Here is a 20705-nt window from a genome sequence, read left to right as displayed (position 1 = left end):
CCGTTTGCGGTATTTTCTGCGTGATCGCGGCTCGCCAACTTACCCATGTGGTTGCTCACGGGTGCGGCCATCTTGTTTTCACTTGTCTCGTGGTGCATGATCGCGAGACGAAAGACATGATTGCGCGACGATTTACGTGATCGCGCGATGAATGACGTTACTGCGGGCGCGAGACAGCGCAAATGGCACCAACAATCCAACATCTCATGGAGAACGCGACCGGATCGGGAAAACTTGTCGGCGAACGCAGGGATTCAGGTAAGGCGATCGCGCGCACGCGAGAATGTATTTTTTTACAGCGCGAGGCAGAAAAAAATTTCCGGTAAGATGCGGATTGCGGAAATTTTGACATTTTTGCGCTCTCCGCGGAACGCAAAAATGTCAAATTATCGCAATTTCCGCGAGCGGAACTGAATTTTAGCCCAGGCCTATTACACACCCACATCACTCACCCATACAAGCACTCACACAGTCACTCATATAAGCTATGGTTTACAATAGAATCACTCATTATTAGTACACAAACTAAACTAATGTAACTGTTGTGGTACCTTAGTATATATGTTTAACTTTATCCCCCTGTGCCAAGCACTTTTTTTGGCTATTTGGGGTAGTTCACACTTAGGACCCCATAAAATTTTGTCCACATAAGGCATCCACGTCAAAATCATTTCCTTTTCTTCTAATGTCCTGAGGATTCTAAAGGTACCCAGGGTTTGTTGATTCCCCTGGAGGGTACCAAGAATTTAGTCAAAATACAGCAAATGTTAATTTTTTGTGGGGGAAGTTCTGACGTAGAAAGCGTCTGTTTTTTTCACCTGCAAATGGTATCAACAAAGGGTTTGTGGTGATAAAATCACCATCTTTCCAGATTTCAGGAACAGTCAGATTTTTGTCAGAAAACTAAAACTTTCTACACAGTTTTGGCATTTTGCTGCAAGTTATTCTATTTTTTCTATTTTCTGTACTTTAACTTCCTTCCAGTTAGTGGTAGAAATGGATGTGAAACCAATAATGGATCCTGGACAGCTAGAAATTTAGAAGATCATAAATTCGGCAAGGAGTCATTTGTGTAGATTCTTCAAGGTTTTCCTATAGAAAGAAACAGGTGTAATTATAAAATATTGAAATTGAGTTAAGAAACCAGCCATTTGTGCCTACATTTTCACCTGTAACTTATTCTAACTGAGGCTGATTGTTGAAAGCAATATACTGTTATGTCCACTGGACCCTTATGGCTGCAGGTATATATAAAGCGTCTAGGTTTGCCGAGAACATGAGGTACCCAGAGCCAATAACCTAGCTGCACCTTGCAATGGTTTTTCGTTATGGACCGGGTGTACAGCTATTTATTTGGTAAAATATAAAAGAGGATAATCTCAAGAATGTGTGATAATAATCGCAAAATTAGCTTAACGCAACTTTGCATATCGCAGTCTATTGTGGAAAAACAACGCAGTGTTAACGTTGTATTCTCAACCCGGCTGCACCATGCGATAGTCCCTCGATAACACGTCAAATGACCACGTTAAAATCAATGCAAAGGCGCATAAATGCGAAACACGAACGCCAAAAAAGTTGCGATGAGGCCAATCGCGATACAAAGATCAACAATAACCAGCGACAAGCCTGCAACACTTACACATCATGCGGGAAAATGCACTATAAAAGCAAGAACACGAAAAACACACCAAAAACAAAATCAACTGCGTAGCAACATGGATGAACCCGGACCGAGTGCCCATGTCAACGCAAACCTCAAAAGCTCCACAGACCACCAGCAAGGAACCTCAGGGTCAGGGAAGGCCAAGGGGAAGAGGAAGAGGAAGATGCGGTTCAGTCCGCATGACAACCGGATCGTCGTCACGGAGGTGACAGAACACCAACAACAACTGTCCGTCACCTCCACCTTGTCATTGGCAACACAGACGGAAAAATGGCATTCCATCGTGAAAGCAGTCGGAGTGTCGAGGAGACCAAAATGTGCTGGCATGATGTGAAATGCCAAACCAAGCAGAAACCCGCTGCCAACAGGAAGACAGCAACGGCAAATTGAGGTGGGAGTCCTGCACCACAGGAGGAGCTGGTGCAAATGGTGGGCACAGTCATCAGTGTGGAGACGGTGCAAGGAGTCGGGAGTCCGGACACTGCTCGACATGACCTGACACAACATCAACAGGGTGAGTAACGGACAGGGACTGGGGGCGGGGATTGACGGGCACAATGGCACACACACACAATGATGTGTAGAACACCGCAGACCCACAATGACCCTTGGTCATGTCCCTGATCCCCGTGGCACACTGCAGCACACATACAAACATCAAGTACGCCCCCGTCCACCATGTGCTCAAAGGGGTACCACCCCACACATCACCAAATCCACAACACGCACATGCACCCATGCCAAACACAGCAAAAATGCATATTTGTGAGCCACACTGACAATGCAAGTGACACTACATGACGAGCAGCATGGCTGGAGTACAATCACCATGACATCGTGCATGCCACGACACTCAGGTGGCTGAGTGTGGACCACATACGTAAAGGAGCAGGTCACACTCTGACACATCCACGTGCACAAACAACCACTGACGTCAACAATACATCAGCAGACAAACAATGCACAAGAGTACAAAAATCGTCCAAAAGCACAAATGACCCAAGTCGCCAACATCACAGCACCTTAAGAGCACAAAAGTCAAAGGCACACCACCTCCAAGGGATAAGGGGCAGCAAAATCACGGCTGCAGGGGAGAGTCTCCCACAATGCAGCACACACACATAGAAATGATAGCACATCCACATGGACGACAATGTGGTACACAGTGCAACACTTACACTGCAGAACAGAGGACACAACTGGGTCCGCTTGTGCGTAGAAAATGGGCAATCACATCTGACATAGCAGTAAACTGTGAGACAAAAATGTATGTGTACAACCTCACCTACATCATGTAGTCCAAATGTCCACTGTTCCGCATCAAATAGTTTGCTCCACCCAAACAGTCACAATGTACATTGTCATGCGTCTGTATGTAAACTTTAACAATGCGTCAACATACATGCCAACACAATGTCAAAAAGCATCTCCCCTTCACATTGCAGAGGGACAAACAACACCTCCAGCAGAGCAGACCAGACAACTAGACAGTGATGCTGATGAGGACCTCCACACTTACAACACTGATGCCCTATAACAGTTCGTGGACATCTTAGGCAATCGACCTCCAGGAGCAGGGCAGCCCAGCTGCATCGAGGATGCCCCACCCTCTGCACAAACCACACAGCTGGATGCACCCATCACCATGGCTGGCACCCAGCAGCCCACCGAAGCACACATTGCATCCCAAAGCCAGGTGTCAGACTGCCAGAAGGGGGTGGCCGAACAGGTGTGGGTGGGGTTTTACCTCATGGAAGCCGAACTAGATCAAATACGTGGGTGTCTAAGTCCCATCAGGGATCACCTACACTCCCTAATGAAGGCCACACTGCGACAGAGACACATGCCTTTGCACATTTCCAGTACTGAGCCACACCCAGAGCCACGAGATAATCATCCACCCCCCATACGCTGGAAATGCGTATGCCGGCGCAGTTCACTCCTCTTACGTATTAAGTGGGAGACGACAAAGCTACATGTTCAAGGTCTCACCCGCTGCCTGCGGCGACATTGCTGCATCTGCTGTACACGGCACAAGGTAATGTTGTAGGGCACGGGGCCCTAATGCACAGATCATGAGCACACGGATACACTCAGATAGTTTGTTGAACTGGCTACGGGCAATTGCGCTCAACACCTTTATTGCTAGGGTCACATGTACGGTGATGCCTGTGCTGGAAGTGTGTGGGGTGACTGTAAGCCAGCCCTCAAGGAGTCGTTGGTGCTGGCAACAACTTGAACAATGATCACAATTAAAAGCAGAAACAGAAAACACCAGCAAAACATAAACAACTGTGAAGCATCATGGTGGTTTACGGAGAAAGTACAGTGTTCGCCCAATATGCAACCAGAATGGTCCTTGAGTTGTGGTGCACTGAGTTAGTGGCACCTGAAGAGATGAGGAGGGTATAAAGCTGAGGATTTCCTCCATGACAGGTGTGAGCAACTCTGATAGTCTGGCAGTAAGACACCTCTGACTCTAGCACCTATTGTTTGGACTTGGTCCTGGTGGTGGTGGCGAGTGAATCCTGCGGTGATGCGACGTCCGGACAGGTCAGGACTCGATTGGATGGGTTAGCCCAGGTGGACCGCAGTTGAGGCCGGAGGCAGTGGACAGCACAGGGCCATAGACACGTGGCGTTGATGAGCCCCAGGCCATCGACACAGAGGCCATCCAACATTCATTTAGAAAGGGTCCTTGACTTGAGCTGCACAGAGTTATTGGCCCTGGATGCACTGCGGCAGGCAATGGCACACCACCACGGGACGGTGACTTGCGGTGCAGTGAGATAGGGCCATGTGAGCTGAGCGGGTCCACGTCAATGTCGAAGGTGGATGTAGCAGAGGGTTGTGGGGGACAGTGGAAGGTGTCCTCCAGGGCATGATGAAGAGGGCAGAAGCTGTCCGGAAGCGGCAAATGGAGGGGTGGAATGCTACTGCCTCGTTTTTGCCTCAAAGTCAGTGATAGATTTGGGGGTCTCTAGTTGGCAGAGGTAGGTACCTTTGACCAAATAGGGGCCCTTACGTCTAATCAGGGTAAGGGGGTACACTCCTAAAATAACCCCTGCTCACTCCCTTGGTAGCTTGGCACGAACAGACAGGCTTATCTCAGAGGCAGTGTGTAAAGCATTTGTGAACACATACAGTAACCCAGTGACAACACTACAGATGGACACCACACAAGTTGTATTATAAAAATAAGTATTCTTTATATAGTTTTAACACAAGACCATAAACGACAAAAATCCACAATACTATACTTAACCCCTTCAGCGCTGCGCGGATTCCTCCGCGGTGCTGAAGGGTTCGAGCGCGGGCGGGGCCATGACGGAACGGTTCCGTCATGAGCACAGCTCAACCGATGCTCATGACGGAACCGTTCCGTCATGGGCATGGAAGGGGTTAAAATGGTAGAATTAGCTTAGTTCTCTTTAGATGTAAAATGCAACACTTTGAGTTCAATGCACCCTAGGATGCGTAACGCTATACATCGAAAGGGGTGCAGGGAAGGGGATGCGTTGGTTCACTGACATGATGATGAAGACAACCCCCAGTCCATAGACTTAGTCGCCACCAAAGTTCAACCAGAAAGTGTCCAAGGATGTCGGGGAACAAACTTAGTGGCACCGGAGCTGAAAGGGGATGCAAGCTGCGATGAAGCCTGTACAATGATATAAAATCTGCCATAAATAAATCAAGACTGAGTTCCCAATGTGGGACCTACTCGACCGCAGTGTAGGTCTGAGGCAGCGGTCAGCAGGAGCCCACAGCCACGTGTCGTTGGCTCGCGATGCACACAGTTAGTCAGTTAGTGACACCAGAGCAGTTGTTGGCAGTGTTCAATCACCTCCGTAACAAGATCCTTTTTTCCTCCAGACTGAACCACGTCTTCCTCTTACTCCTCTCCTTGCGTGCAATGATATAAACTCGGCCATACACAAATCAAGACTCAGTTCCAAGTGTGTGACCTACTCAACCTCTGTGTAGGTCGAAGGCAGTAGTCAGCAAGGGACCACAGACAGGTGTCGTTCGGATGCTAGGCACAGAGTTGGTAGCACCACATCGAAGGGAGTACAGTGGCATGAAATCTACCATAAAGTGTGTACTCTGCCATTGCATAATCAAGACTCAGTTCCACATGTGTGACCTACTTGACCGCTGTGTAGGCCGAAGGCAAGGGGTCAGCGCTGGCGAACCGCAGGTCAGCAAGCTGCTCCTGTAATTCGAACACACAACGTTGAAATGGCATGTGGGGATGACTTGTGGTTGACGAAGGTAGAAGCACCAGAGCTGAGCAGGTGTTCAGCCAGCGACGATGTCGTGACCTGCCGTGTACGGACTGGATAGGATTGGTGTGAGGCCTGATGGACAGCAGTGTAGGCCAAAGGCTCCCCTGACGACCCCTGCCCAGCAAAATTATGGAGCTCCATTGTTGAGTTTGTAGCACCTACACTACAACACATCTGGAACTCATCCATCTCCTCGGGTACATTTCCAGATGTATGGAAACATGCCACTCTCCTCCCATTAAAAAAAAAATCCAATGGTGATCCAGAAGACCTTACTAATCTCCGCCCTATATCACTCTTAGCCGCCCCCGGGAAAATGCTAGAGAAAATCCTACAGCGCCAACTTAGCAAATTTGTAGAAACAAATAATGTACTACATGAGACACAGTCAGGCTTCCGTCCAGGTTTTAGTACGGAGACTGCGCTCGTCGAGGTAGCTGAATCAATAAGGTGGTCGATGGATGCAGGCAACTCAGCAATGCTGGTACTCCTGGATCTGTCGGCCGCCTTCGACACGGTGGACCATGCCAGACTACTCAGCCGGCTGGCCGAGATAGGCATCCAGGACAAGGCGCTGGGATGGATTCACTCCTATCTGTCCGAGAGGACACAAAAGGTAGCACTAGGGACGATTTCCTCAGCCCCTAAGGCCCTTAGCTGTGGAGTCCCACAAGGGTCGGCCCTCAGCCCCCTTTTATTTAATATATACCTTGCGCCGCTCTTTACGTTGATTGCCAACTGGGGTGTCAAGGCAATTTCTTATGCCGATGACACCCAGTTGGTATTTCCATACTCAGAGATGACGCAGGAGTCCTTTTCGAACTTCAAAGGATGCCTCCAAGATATCTCCCACTGGATGAACACGAATAAATTAAAACTGAATGCCAATAAGACCGAAGTGATCTTCTTCGGCAGAGGCCCCACCCCCGCCTCAGATTTTTGGTGGCCAACGGAGATGGGCCCAGCCCCCTCGCCCAGCCGCTCGGCAAAAAACCTTGGAGTTAGATGGGACGATAGTTTGGCCTTCACCGCCCACATCCAACAAGTTGCCGGGTGCTGCTTCAGCAAACTTAGAAATCTCCGGAAAATCCTGAGATTCCTCCCGGAGAGTTGCCGGAAAACGGTTATCCACGCCACTGTCACATCTCGGCTGGACTACGCCAATGGACTTTACCTTGGCCAACCTAAATACCTGACGCAAAAACTCCAGGTAGTCCAAAATGCGGCTGCAAGACTGTTACTGCGAATTCTTCTCAGACAGTCAGTTTCTCCGCATCTTCGCTCTCTGCACTGGCTGCCAGTGACCAGCAGAATAAAATTCAAAGCACTCACGCTAGCATTTAGATCTCTGCATGGATCCTGCCCAGAATATCTGAAAAAACGCCTTCCAAGGTATGCCCAAACACGTGCACTTCGGTCTAACTGCCGTGTTCAGCTGGTTGTTCCACGATCGAGAAAGGCTCGACTAGGCGGCCGGACCTTCTCGGCAAACGTCACCTCTCTTTGGAACACCCTACCTCAAGAAATTCAACAGGCACCTTCTGAGCCTTGCTTCAAGAAATTACTGAAAACGTGGCTCTTCATTCATCCCCGCTAGCCTCTTTCCTTCTGCCTCTAGGTCAACTGTACTCCTCTAGCGCCGGGACACCTCCATTGCGAGGTAGCTGTTCGCGCTTTATAAAATGCAGTATTATTATTATTATTATTATTATTAAAGGCGTATTCATCAAGGGCCCACCGACACGTGTGGTTGGGATGCTATGCACAGACTTGGTGTCACCACATCGAAGGGAGTATAGAGATTCAAACTCTGCATTGATATGTGTTCTCAGCCATTGTATTATCAAGACTCAGTTCCAAAGGTGTGACCTACTTGACCGTAGTATAGGCCAGAGGCAGTGGTAGAATACATCAATGAGAAAGGAGTACTGCGGGCCTGTGTTGCGGAGGCTGTGATGGTCTGAAGAGGCTACCAAGGTCGTGGGCCTCGGGCTTGGAGCTTGCACCGGCACGTGGTTGGGCCTCTTTGACACACGACGGTGTCGGCAGGTGAGCAGTAACGCATGGCTGCGCAAGGGCGGGCAAGAGGGGTTTGGGGACCAGCGGCCCGGGGTGCAGCAGGCGCACAGGATCGCAAGCAACACCGCTCATGGTGACCACGTCGGCCTCATGACGATGTGGGAGGACCTGCCCTAGCAGACACGTTGGGCATTCCAGAAGAGAACCACGCCCAGAGCTACGTGCTTTTTATTCACACCCCTACGCTGGCCTGGCATACGCCGGGTAAGTCCACTCTGCACACGCTTACAGGGGGAGACATCACATGCTACATTTCCGCAATCTTCCCCACTAGCTGTGGTGACATGGTTGCGTCCACTGTCCACTACGCTCCAAACACCAGTGCATGTAGACATGGATATGTCTGCGGTCTGCATACTGCAGTCTGTCCAGCACATCTCTGCCACAATTGGCATTGTGTACATTCTCTTTCATGGGTCACTTGCCTCCTTCGCACATGCCTGGTTCCCACCTCTCCCCACATTCCACTATTGTGTGGCTGAGGTGTCATGCCATTGAAGGCTCATGTACATGGCTAGCCCAGGTTTCCACAGTAAGATGTGCTGTCGTGTCTGGTGGGTGGGCAGGTTGTTTGACAGGTTGTATGTGATTTTGTGAGGTGTGTGTTGCCAGAGTTGTGAGTTGCATGATTGTGGATTTGAGGTGTGTGGTGTGTTCATTTGGTACTTCCCAACGAGCAGTGCATTCCCATGGGTGCCATCCTGGAAGCGCTGTTTGATGATGGACTGTCGGAAGATGAAGGAATCATGCACATAGCCTGGCTAGTTGCCAACAACATGGGTGAAGAGTCCCCAGTGATCCACTGTTGGCTGCACATTGATGGAATGTGTGTGCTTTCTGTTGCGGTAATTGCGTGCAGTGTCGGCAGGGGGCACAAGTAGGACATGTGTGCAGTTGATTGCCCCCAACACATGCGGGAATCCAACTATGGCGTATAGTCCTTACTTGGTCTCCAGCAGTGCCTGCGCATTGAGGGGGACGTATGGGTACTTGGGTACCAAGCAGATGATGGCATCCAGGACAGGTGTGAGGAACTTGGATGGGACTGGCTGTGAGACTCATCCGACTCTGGCGGTTGTTGGTTGGGAGGTACCAGAGGCCATCAGGTGCAGCACAGCCAGCAGCTTTGTCTGCGGAGGGATGTTGGTTGCCAGCTGTGTTTGTAGCATCAGCCTGTGGGCAATGATGGTCAGGATGCGGAGGATGGTTGTCCTTTTGAGCCTGAGGTGGGCAATGATATCCTCTGGTGTTAGGTCTGTGAGGTTGGTGCGTTTTCTGATGGTCCGCAGTCTTTGTCTGCGCTGCATCTGTGCTAGTCTGGGGGGGCAGAGGTGGGGTCCAGGGGGGGTGGTGGTCCTGGGGGTGGTGGCGGTGGGTGTTGTTGCCCTGTTGGGGCTCTGAGCTGCATGATCAGTGGCTCCATAGCATCTGTTGCTCTTCTAGTCTGGCTGTGTGCTGGTCTCCCTTTTCTGGTACCGGTTGTTGTCCGACTTTGCACCAGGTCAGAGCAGGTGTTAATTTCCTGCTGCTAACGTGCCTTATCGCAAGTTTTGAGATCTTATCGCCGATCTGGCTGGTCGTTGAGAATGTTGCGGAGTGGTGTTGTTGTGCTTTTTGCTTGGGAACGTCTACTCTGCATCTCATTAGCGATAGTTGCCGGGGTCATCTGTGGCGATTTTTTTTGCGGATGCTATCACCGGAAAACTGGTGATATCGGCTGTTTACACCAGCTTGTGAATGGGGCGATAAATTTATCGCTACTTTGGCTGCAAAAAAGTGCCGATAACTCTGTGATAGGTCCTCGAGAATATGCCACAAAGAGTGAAAAATAAGTTCAATGAAAACTATGCATTTACAAAATGGGAATAAAATATGGAGTTTAGAAGTGGTGGTTATTTGCACATCTCCAAATTTGTGGGTACCCATACAAGCATGTAAATTCGAGAGCATATTTCAAAATGCATAGAAGTGCAAAAGGTAATAACTCTTGTTCTACTATTCTGTGTTTCCCTAAGTCTCCCAATAAAAACGGTACCTCACTTGTGTGGGTAGGCCTAGTGCCCGTGACAGGAAACAGCCCAAAACTCAATATGGGTACATCACATTTTTCCACAGAAAATGGACCCTTTTTTGCAATGTGCCTAGTTGTGGATTTTGGGCCCCAGCTCAGCCGGCACATAAGAATACCTAGCAAACCTGTACATTTTCCAAAACTAAACACCTAGGGGAATCCAGGATGGTATGACTTTTGTGGCTCTCACCAGGTTCTGTTACCCAAAATTCCTTGCAAGCCTCAAACTTTGTAAAAAAACTAAACATTTTCCTCACATTTCAGTGATGAAAAGTTCTGGAATCTTCTGGGAGCCACAAACATCCGCCCACCCAGCATTCCCCAAGTCTCCCTATAAGAATGGTTCCTCACTTGTGTGGGTAGGCCTAGTGCCTGCGATAGGAAACAGCCCAAATAGCAACGTGAACACATCACATTTTTCCACACAAAACTGGCCATATGCCTAGCTGTAGATTTTGGACCCTAGCTCACCCAACACCTAAGGAAGCTTAGCAAACATATACATCTTTAAAAAGTAGACACCCAGGGCAATCCAGGATGGGGTGACTTGTGTGACTTTTATCAGGTTCTGTTACCCAGAATCCCTTGCAAACCTCAAAGTTAGTTAAAAAAAACAAATTTTCCTCACATTTCTGTGATGGAAAGTTCTGAAATTTGTGGGGAGCCACAAACGTTCTCCCACCCAGCATTCCCCCAAGTTGCCCAATAAAAATTGCACCGCACTTGTGTGGGTAGAGCTAGTGCACATGAAAGGAAACGTCCCAAAACGCAACATGAACACACAACATTTGTCCACAGAAAACTGACCCTTTTTTGCAAAGTGCCAAGCAGACCTGTACATTTTTGAACACTAGACACTCAGGGAAGTCCAGAATGGGGTGGCTTGTGTGGCTCTCACCAGGTTCTGTTACCCAGATTTCCTTGCAAACCTCAAACTATGTAAAAAAAACTAATTTTTCTCACATTTCTGTGATGGAAAGTTCTGGAAACTGTGGGGAGCAACACACTTTCATGCACCTAGCAGTCTACTAAGTCTCCCTATAAAAATGGCACCTCACTTGTGTGGGTAGACCTAGTGCCCGTGATTAGGGGTGGGCGGAATTTGCGAAAGTGACTTTTGCAAATTATCACGAAAATGTTAAAAATCTCCGCAAACACGCGGAAATATCGCGAAGATACGGAAGTTTTTTTCCCGCCCGTTCGCGGTATTTTCTGCGTTGTCGCGGCTCGCCAACTTACCCATGCGGTTGCTCGCGGGCGCAGCCATCTTGTTTTCACTCTTCTCGCGGTGCATGATCGCGAGAAGAAAGACATGATCGCGCGACCGATGACATTACAGCGGGCGCGAACTGTCGCGAGACAGCGCAAATGGCTACCAACAATCCAACATCTCGTGGAGAACGCGACCGGATCGGGAAAACTTGTCGGCGAACGCGGGGATTCAGGTAAGGCGATCGCACGCGCGCGCAAGAATGTTTTATTTTACAGCGCAAGCAAGAAACAAATTATCGCTAAGTTGCGGAATGCGGAAATTTTGACATTTTCGCGCTCTCCACGGAACGTGAAAATGTCAAATTATCGCAATTTCCGTGAGCGGAACGGAAATTTAGCCCAGGCCTACCCGTGATAAAAAAAAGCCCTTAAAGTACTGTGGAGACTTCAAAAATATTGATCACAGAACAACCTGGTTTTCCAAAGGATGCCCCTGAATTTTTGGCTACGGGCTTGATGACCATCTAGGGAAACCTATCAAACCCAGAAATTTCTGAAAAGTAGACACCGGTGGAAGTCCAGGGAGGTGTGGCTTGCATGGATCCCCTAAAGTTTTCTTACCCAGAATCCCCTGCAAACCTCAAATTTTGCTAAACAAATCACAGTTTCCTCAATTTTCTGTGTGGGCCAACACCAATTCCCTACCACCTAGTGTTCCCCCGGGTCTCCCGATAAAAATGGTACCTCACTTGTGTGAGTGGCCAAGTACAAGGAAGGGCCATAAACGTGTTGAGGAGACATCAAAATTATCTATCACAGAACTACCTGGTTTTGAAAAGAGTGCACCTCCATTTTTTGTTTCTGCAACCCCCAACAATGTCCTGCCCATTTGTTGGCATCCCTAATTCTCTCAAAAAGAATACAAAATCAACACAAATAACACATCCAATAGTACTTAAAATGTTCAAAGCTTAACTTTACTTCGTAGATTGACTGCAAATTTACCCAATATGCCAGATAATGTATCAAAACTTTCGCTTCGAAAGCATCCAGTATGAATTCCTTAAAGATCTTATGTAGTTTCTCTGCACAATTTTCCGAATACACCAGATAATGTATAAAAAAAATTGCTTTGAAAGCATCCAGTATGAATTCCTTAAAGATCTTACGTAGTTTCTCTGCACATTTTCCCAATACGCCAGATAATGTATCAAAAATTTTGCTTTGAAAGCATCCTGTATGAATTCCTTAAAGATCTATACGACTTCCCATTAAAGACGAATACTGTATCTAAAATTTTTGTTTCAGAAAAATTAAGTATGAGTTGGGTAATTCATAAGGCAATCTCGGTTTCATTTCCAAGTGTATATCATTACAGTGACTCCAACCATTATTACACTTAAATAAACTGTATAATGTCCATTTGTAGTAGTACTTCCAGTATGGAAAATATTAGCAACTGTTGCAAAAGTTCTTCCAGAAATAGATACTTGATTAGCAACAAAATGTTTAATTTTGGTTTCCACTTTTCTTCCATTTGGTCGACAGCATTGAAGCATTATAATCAAATGTTTTTCATATCTTTGTAGGCATAATGCAGATAGCATTCTTGATTTACAACGAGAACACATCATCTCCTGATCAGCTTCTTTTACTAATTTGGAAAATGGTACAGATTTGCAGTCAGGTATTGTTAAATATAAAAATCGTTCTCTGTCAACTATAGTGCTTGAAGTTAATGAACACTGTTCACATTTATGTTCCCATTTGTAACTGAGTCCAAATAAACTCTCAATCTGAATTCCTTCATCTTCTAGTACTCCAAGCATAACCATCAGAAATTCTTGTGCATCTTGCTGTATATGAGCACTGAACGTTAAAGATCCAATACATGTATCCAACAGTTGGCGAATACCAGAAGCAGAATTAATCTTACTTCTATCAGTTCTCAATTCTTGAACTAAATTGTAGAGTGCAGAACATAAAGTTTTTTCCTGACTTTCCATAATTTCACCACAAACATCTTCAAGATAAAATATAACATTTAGAATGACATTACCATAGCAGTTGACAGCAGAAGCATTTTCTAATTGGTATCCAACAACATCATCACTTGTTTGTATTTTCTGCTTCTTTACATCTTTTCTTTTCTGTTGATTTTTTTCTGCTTTTCAACCATAGTTAACTCTTCAACATATTTGCATTTTGAACACACAACACATTTCTCATAAATAGAATATTCACCTAAATGGGGAGCATAAAGCCTTCTCAAACGATTATATTCTCTTACACAATTAACATCAACACTAACCTTGTTCTCATCAAAATCAATTAAATAAAAAACAGACAGCGTTCTAACTCGAGATAATGCAACATATACCATTCCCTCTTTAAACACAGTTTTTCCAACATTTACCAAAGCATTATCTACACTTAAACCTTGTGATTTGTGAATAGTCATTGCATATGCTAAACAGAAGGGAAACTGTTTTCTACGAACATACAAGCCTTTTACAAGCAAAAAATGTGTGGCAGAACGTGCAATCTGTCTTACCTCTGCAATCTGATCAAATTTAATTTTCAAAAATTCAAGTGCATTTCTATTTTGATATTTCACAAAATCAACAACTTTCACCATTGCTCCATTCACTAAACATTCTTCTACATTCAGATTACGCTTCAAAATTACCCGACAGTTAAAACATACATCTAAATTTTTTTCTAAGCCAGCAGCTTTTGATACAGACTTTTCCAAAGAATCCAATTTGGTCTGTAGTTTTTCTGAAAGAACAATTGTTATTCCTTGATGCTCTATTTTATCAATAGCTTCAATGTGAACTATTTCTTGATTTTCTAATTTCAGAAGCTCTCTATTAAATGTATAACACTCTTCCACTGTAGGCATTAAGCAAACTATAGACTTTTTTTCTTTCATTTTCTTGTACATTACTTCTGCTGGTGTGTTTTCATTTGTAAACAAGTTCTTTAGTAGACGACTTTGAAAAGCTTGTTTACCATGTTGGCTTAGAACACCAATTCTTACATCTTTTAGAATATTTCCATAATCTTCATCTCTTGCTTGTCGCATATTCTGAGTGAATTCTTTATAAAATGTAACCACAGATTCACATTTACAATACTTCCCAAGTTTTCTTAGTGTCTTCATGTAGAAGAGTTTTAAACACTGGTTATCCTTTTACAGGGGTTAGTTGTAGCATATCTCCAAATAAAAGTAATTGTTTTCCCCCAAAGAGAACGTCGTAATCTGTTTTTAATACCTGTTGCATTCTTAAGTGGACAAAAGCAAGCATTAAGTTTGAGACCATGCTCACCTCATCAATAATTAAAAGTTTCATTTTCTTCAGCACCCTTCACACTTCATAAGAAGCTTCTCCAGACAACTTCTGATATTGTAATTTATTATCATGCTCCACTGGTAACATCAATAAACATTTTTTACTTGTCCCAGCTTGACCACTGATGTACATCAGAAGAGGTTTAAAAGATGAACACAGACATTCTTTTTTTCATGCAACAAACCATGTTCTATCCATAGTCTCACTTGCACATATATTTCTTTCTGTTCAACATTTACTTGTTCTTCTAACTTTTCCAATGATATATTCTCCTCGTGTGCTTGTTGCATTGCAATTTCGACTTCATGCATAGCAATCGCTGCTTCATTTTCCAGCATTGGTTGTCCAAGAGGATCTTGACTACATGGACCACTACTTTGACTATCTTGAGAACTTTCATGAGCTATTTCAGCTACAATAGTCTTTTCCTGTTCAACTTCATCATTCAACATTTTCACATATGTAGGGAAAATTGGACATTGAATGCCATCTTTACAAGTATTAAAGAATCTTCGGAACAGTCAAACTCTCCAAGTAATTCACTTTCGCTACGCCATGGTTTAAACAGCTACAGAAGTGCTAAATAGTAAAATTCTTGCTTATCTGGAGTTTCACAACTAAGTTTCTTGTGGTTTATATGATTACCCTTTGCATGTTTTACTAAACAACCATGACATCCAACTACTGCAAACTTTCCTTCTTTTAAATTCTCTTTACCATTTCTTTTGAAGCTGCAATGTTGAAGTACTTCATACAGACATAGCTGTTCCAGATGTTGACTCCTTTTCGGATAGTATGTGTCCAACATATTAGTTTTAAGAATGTCTGTACTATCTGGCTCATTTGCTGCTAATTGTTCAATTTCTTCCAATGATTTCAACACTCTATTTCGTTTGCAGGCAAGACCTAAACTTACCCAAATGATTCCTTGTGACTTTGAATATAAACTTGAAGAACACAAGCGGTCTGAACATTCAAATGATCCGATTTCTTGGTGGGAAAGCATTTTCAAACTAAAGCTGCATAATTTTTTCCTAAGACTATAATCTTGTGCAATTTCTTCCCACATTTGTTTCATCTCTGTTTTTCAGATTTTATTATGTACGATGTAACATAACGTGCAACAGCAATTGAGTTATCCACAACATACTGGATGTCCATGTTCGCATTCCACATTTTTAAAATGACTGGATTGTAGTCATTTATATACTTTGACACTTCTGTTCTTTTTAAGCTGTAGGTATTCTTTGGAGATTTCCGAGTTATTGTGTGCCTCACAGATGAAAAAAAAGATTTTACTCTTCCTTTACAAATGACTGGACGGGGAAAACCAAACCGACATTTGGTGTAAAATTTTCCTTTAGACTTGTATTTTCTTCTGCAGTACTTTCCACAACGGTGACTTTGGAAACGTAAAACTTGCTGTCTCAAGCGTCTATCTCCTCCTTCTCTTGGAAGCTCACATGTCACATACTGTTCGATGAAAGACAATACTGTTTCATCAGAATCAGTTACAAATTTAGGTGCATCCTTGACCCATAGTAGCATATGTATATGAGGTGCACCTCTTGCTTGGTACTCCTTTCTCCAAAAGAAATCGGTAACTTCTCCAAGAGATGAATTCTTTTTATTACAAATAAAAGACATTATACCTTGAAACTTATGATTAAAATATCTGCACACATTTACAGGATCCAATGAACACAGTTCACCAGGAGTCTTTATTTAAACATTTTTTATTTTAGAATTCGCTTCTCTTAAAAACTCAAGCAAATCTTCCCATGCATACTCTGCACAGCTAAGTGTGACAAACCATGTTGATGTACCTAAGTTCCATAACATACACTTGAGTTCTCCATGACGACGATACCAATACTCATTTGTTCCACGTTGACATGCCATCAAATTGATTAACTGTGCTTCTAAATTTTCATCAGTTTCTTGAACTTTCTCCACAAATACTTTTGCAGAAAGAAGTGATTCATGAACTCCAGTTTTAAGTATATGATTCACTGCATACGAGAGAGAAGACAGATCACTTTCAAACAAAAGGTGAAATATGTATAGAATGCACTGTCGAAATCTAGGATCTTCAGAATATAATCCTGTTGACCAGTATTCTGAAGCTGGAATCCGTACAGGTCGGTCATCATATCGTCCACCTTCTCCAGTAGGAAACAACTGTGGAAAAGAACGAGCTTCCAAACTTTTCTTCCATACACTCATTGGAGTTCCTTGTGCTTTTTTTTTAAAATGTTCAATGCTACTTCCTATCACTTCTTTTGAATGCAAAGGACATATTGTATAATGTTCATAAATCTCTTCAGTCCTTGACTTGTCCACTTTCTCTATTTGACCACTTGAAATTTCAAAATCAACTTCTAAACGTATTACCTGTTCATCCACATTTACATTTTCATAATAAATATTGTTCTCTATAAGATATAAGGTAAACTTTTCAACTTTATTAACATCCACAAATTATTGCCATATTTTCCAACTCTTTGTGGTTACACCATTTACTAAAATAACTACTGCCTCATCTTCCTCTTTCTCTCCAGCAATAGTTTCAATGTTTTTCTTAAAATCTAAAGGTAAGTACACCACTCTTCCTTTCAGCCCTCTTTGCAAGTCTATTGGTGGCAGTTTACCTGTTTTAGGCTGCATCCGAATTATAGTTTGAAAAGGATGAACAGATTGAATTAGAACCGACTCATATGTATTCAATTTGGCCAGCTCCTGCGGAATAGCTACTAACTCCAACTTATTATGCACTGCTCTAGCAGGCATTTTGTTCTCTTCTAATTTGTTGTAACAATATTTACAAATACGTTGATCACTACCTAACTCAGATCGACCTTCAACAAACAAGTAAGTTGCAAATTCTTCCCACTTACCATTGTTCTCCTTTTCACTTTTCAAATTCAAATCAACATTCCTACTTTGACTTTTATAATGTGTATGTCGACAACAAACACAAACATAGTTTGGTATTTCAGAGCACTCTACATTAAACTTTCCAATTTCTTCTTCAAACGGATCAGTGCTAATCACTTTCTCATCTCCTCCAACATCTGTAATTGTCAAACTTTCACTTTCTATGAACTGCTCTTCTGAACCAAAATATCGCATTTCAATATCATCACGCTTTTTTTGAACATCTGATAAAGAACCATATAAAAGACTTCCATTCAGTTCACTTAAACTTAATCAGGACTTTTTACTTAGTGCAGTTTCTTTCCAAAGTTCTGCATTTCTGAATGGTGTACTGCTAACATCCTCAAATGATGAAAAACACTTTTACAAACTTTTCTTGAAAGACAAGACAGAGAATGCCCATACTTCTCAGTATATTTTCTTACATTACATGGATCTAGTCCTTGTAACAACTTAATCTTCTGTTTTATACTTTTCTGAGTATATTCTCGTAGCAAATTTCTCATTTATCAATGGATTCTTGTCGAATACTACAAATGCTACTACAACTCCATTTATATACAGGAGCTCGTGGACATTTCCCTTGCACTTCTTCAGCTATTAACTCTTCTGGACTTTTACCAACCATTTCCTCCTTTGGAAGAGGAACACCATCCTGAACTTTGTAGCAACAACCTCCAGTATCAACTGCAAATGATAAATTATGTTCCTGGAAGTAACTTTCCTCATTAAAAAAGGCTCAGTACTAGAAGTATGTCTCCAATGTACACTAAAGATTTTACAAAAGTTAGTTCAGTTCACAAGTCTTTTTTTTCTACTTTTGTCTTTCAATACTTTGACTATTTTATCCAATACTTTCAATCTCTTTAAAATCAAATTGAAAGCAGTATCCACTATACTTTCAATACACTGCTTCTCTTTGAATTGGAACATTCTTCTTTTATATTTGCAGCATGTTTTCAATTAATTCTGAATCACTCTAGATCGAAAAAGTCTCTGACGAATTTCTTGAACTTGTTTTTGTCTCCGATTACCAGATACTATTTCTTTATCATCGTTCCTTTTCCTCGTATTTGAAATTGAACTCTGCTTCACCTTACTTGAAAAATTCTTCTGTTTGCTTTGTGTGATGTTTTTCTCATTAAATGTTTGTAATATTTTTCTCAAAAATTGTCTTTTGCTTTTACTCAAACAAACAGTTTCTCTACTATTCGCATTTTTTTCTACTTCAAGATCTTTCCTTTTCGTCAAATATATATTTTTCTTTTCTTTTTTTTCACTTCTTCTAGGCATTTCCAAATTTCAATCCAAACGAAATAATTTTCTGAAAAACAAAAAAAAGATTCAATTATTTTTCACATTTCTTCACTATGTTAAAATAATAACATGCAATTGCAAAACTTCCACTAACAACTTTCAGACCCAGTGCTGCAAGGTGATGGAGCACGACAGATGAGCACTAGGATGACAAGTAGTGCCATAGAACATACAGCAAGTATTTATTTAATTATTTGCATACTCCTTTGCAATTTATATATAACTGCACTACCTCATACTTTTCACCTCTCTGCCACACCCCACCACCCCACACCACTTTCTCTGCAACCCACGGCACACAACTTTATAAATAGTATTTTTTTTAATTTTAATCTATTTTAATTTTATCAACCAAACAGCACACATAATAATTTCCATTATTACCTAACAATTTTATTCACAACTTCGCAAACATAACACTGCACCCAGGGCTTTAATTGGAGGGGGTGTCTGTGGGGATGTGACCACCAACACTTTATTTTTGGGAGCCTCTAACAGGGTCTTTATAGGGCTCTATTTTCCGACCTCAAAAACGTAATCCATTTTTTTTTCTTTATTGCACTGCAGTGACACTCTGAGAGTATGCACATTGCTCACTAATTAGAAGTGCAGACATCATGCCAAGTGACTCACATTGTAGGAGAAGGGAAATCCTTTAAAGAGAGCCATTTTCTCTCAGTATTTCCCTTCTCTTTTTGCAATGCTCTCACCTTACACACGGTCTTGTTTTAGTGCTACAAAAACACACACTTTGCCTGCCTCACTAAGTTCTCACACCCCCTCTTTAATATGAACATAAAAGCTTTCCAATTACTTTTATATTCCTATACTGTACTTCACATGGAAATATAGAACTCAAGGTTCTCACCACCCCAAATTAGCTCTCTGGTATACTTTCTCAAATATAAGAAGTACAGGTATTCAGTATCTGTCAGTCACAGCCACTTTAAAACAGTGTACCTATAAACAACTCGACAATATGTTTCTAAATTTAGGTATTACACTTAAAAGCTCCTTTACATTTCTTTCACTAGATGTACCTTTGTTTAAAACACCACCAGAGAAGGGTGTTGAAGTATGCTCCAGAAAGAGTAACTCAAAGCTTTGTTATTCTTTATTAAAAAATCTGCCAGTCAATGCTTTTTGCAAGCCTTTTCAATGCCGTAAGAGGTTAGCTGGATGAGTATAATACGTCGTATTTAAGATCTGGGGCGGACGATGCAAGGAAATAAGAACGTATAGTTGAAAAAAGATCAAGTGGATGCATGGCCAGATTCTTCAATGGATAGATACATAGATCAATGTATCAATGTATGGATGGATGGAAGTATGAATGAATGCAAAGACCAGTACTTACGATAGACGGAGGGGCTGATAAATGCTTAGGATTGATCCTGGGACAGATATATCTATGCATATATAGGCATATCACTGCATGAATGGCACAGTGCTTACTATAGGCGAGTGCGCTCATTGATGCTTAAGATAAGCGGACGAACAGATTTATGTATATATATAAGTAGGAATATATCCATCAATTAAAAGATGGTTGAATGGCACAGTGCTTAGGATGCATGGATACTGTGCTTTAATTGGGCCGGGTCTGGGGACGGCACTTATTTTAAGGCAGCCTCCAAATGACTCTCTACCAGGCTCTATTTTCGGCCCTCTCAAAGATAGTAATTTTGAAAAAAAAATTATTACACTGCAATGACAGCATGCACATCGATGTACGCATGCTTATTTTGCTCACTACTGAGAACTGGAGACATCACGCT

Source organism: Triturus cristatus, chromosome 2_1 (assembly GCF_964204655.1).
Source record: "Triturus cristatus chromosome 2_1, aTriCri1.1, whole genome shotgun sequence".
Classification (NCBI taxonomy): domain Eukaryota; kingdom Metazoa; phylum Chordata; class Amphibia; order Caudata; family Salamandridae; genus Triturus; species Triturus cristatus.
This window is presented reverse-complemented; position numbering follows the sequence as displayed.